Below are 2,397 nucleotides of genomic sequence, written 5' to 3'. Positions count from 1 at the left end.
AATGTTCTTTTAGCTATAGATGTGGAGGTGCTGGTGTTGGACTAGGGTGGACAAAGTCAAAAATCATACAACACCATGTTATAGTCCAATAGGTCATTCCTGATGAAGGGATTTTGCCAGAAACGTCAATTCTCCTGCTCCTGGGATGCTGCCTGACCTGCTGTGCTTCCACACTCTAGACTCTGATCTCCAGCCTCTGCAGTTCTCACTTTCACCTTATTTGAAAAATAAACCTGTTGGACTAAATGTGGTGTCGTGCGATTTTTTTTGACTTTTGTTGTACAATCATAGAGATATACAGCATGGAAATGGACCTTTCGGTCCAACTTGTCTATGCCGACTAGATTTCCTAAATAATTCTTGACTCGTTTGCCAGCATTTGGCCCATTTGGCCCTCTGAACCATTCCTATTCATGTACCCATCTAGATGCCTTTTAAATGCTGTAATAGTACCAGCCTCCCTCTGCTTGAAAAAGTTGCCCCTTCGGTCCCTTTTAAATCTTTCCCCCCCTCATCGTAAACCTATGTCTCTATCTTTGTACTCTCCTATTCTGGGAAAATGACCTTGACTAGTTACCCTATGCCTGCCCCTCATGATTTTATAAACTTATATAGCCGCCCCTCAGCCTCCAATGCTCCAGGGAAAACAGCCACAGCCTATTCCGTCTCTTCCTATAACTCAAACCCTGTAAACATAGCAACATCTTTGTAAACCTTTTCTGAACCTTTTCAAGTTTCACAACATCCTACCTCTCACAGCGAGACTGCAATTGAATGCAGTATTCCAAAAGTGGCGGAATCAATGTCTTGTGGAGCAGCAATATGATCTCCAAAGTCCTGTACTCAAGGCACTTCCAATAAAGGCAAGCCTACCAAACACCTTTATCACTGTCCTGTCTACCTGCAACTCTGCTTTCAAGGAACTATGATCCTGCACACCAAGGTCTCTTCATTTGAATGTCATCAGGACATTCCCATTAAGTGTATTAAGTCCTGCCCTGATTTGTCTTATCAAATTTATTTAAATTAAACTCCATTGGCGACTCCCCACCCATTAGCTCAACTGATCAAGGTACTTTTCTACTCTGAGGTAACCTTCTTTGCTATCAACTGCACCAACAATCTGATGTTATCTGCAAACTTATTAACTGTACCTCCACATCCAACTAATTTATATAAATGACAAAAAGCAGTGGACCCTGCACACCACTGGTCACAGGCTTCCAGTCTGAAAAGTAACCCTCCACCACCATCACCCTCTATCTTCTACCTTTGAGCCAGTTCTGCATCCAAATGGCTAGTTCTCCCTGTATTCTATGTGTAAAATGTTTTTTTTAATTTCAAAAATGAACTTTATTCATAAAATTATTTGGGTCTCTTTACAACTGGTCATGCCATTCTTGTGCACACATTACATTACTTTACATACAGACATCAAAATTTATTTTTCCTATATACAAGCCTGTACATTTACTATCCAGCTCTTCTGCTGAGGCGTCAGCGGAGCCCAAATGACTGGATGGGCTGCCTGTTCTTCTTAAGCAGGCAAATGTTACACGGTGGTCTTTCCCCACCACGCCTTGGCGGCAGCTGCCCCAAACTTCAATGCGTCCTTCAACACGTAGTCCTGGACCTTGGAATGTGCCAGTCTGCAACACTCAGTCGGGGTCAACTCCTTCAGCTGGAAGATCAACAGGTTTCGGACCGCCCAGAGAGCGTCCTTCACCGAGTTGATGATCCTCCAGGCACAGTTGATGTTCGTCTCGGTGTGCGTCCCGGGAAACAGACCGTAGGGCACGGAGTCTTGTGGAACGGCACTGCTCGGGACAAACCTTGACAAACACCACTGCATTCCTCTCCAGACTTTTCTGTGTAGGCACATTCCAGAAGGAGATGGAAATGTGTTGCTGGAAAAGCGCAGCAGGTCAGGCAGCATCTAGGGAACAGGAGAATCGACGTTTCGGGCATTAGCCCTTCTTCAGGCTAATGCCCAAAACGTCGATTCTCCTGTTCCCTAGATGCTACCTGACCTGCTGCGCTTTTCCAGCAACACATTTCCATCTCTGATCTCCAGCATCTGCAGACCTCACTTTCTCCTCACACATTCCAGAAGGAGGTGTGTGACAGTATCGTTTCCACCCCCCCGCAGCTGCTTCGAGGGCAGCGTGCGGTGCGGCTGAGAGTCCGGGCGTGCATAAAGGATCTCACAGGCAGAGCACTTCTCACCACCAGCCAAGCCATGTCTTGGTGCATGTTGGAAAGGTCTGGCGATGAGGCATTCTGCAGGATATCATACACGTATATGAGAGATGTTCTCTCCAAAATGGGCTTTGGGGAGGGAATCTGCAATTGGATCAGACTGCTCTACACCAACATTGTCAGTGCAGTCTCAATCAA

This window comes from Chiloscyllium plagiosum, chromosome 24 (assembly GCF_004010195.1).
Source record: "Chiloscyllium plagiosum isolate BGI_BamShark_2017 chromosome 24, ASM401019v2, whole genome shotgun sequence".
NCBI lineage: Eukaryota > Metazoa > Chordata > Chondrichthyes > Orectolobiformes > Hemiscylliidae > Chiloscyllium > Chiloscyllium plagiosum.
Note: the sequence above shows the minus strand (reverse complement) of the source record.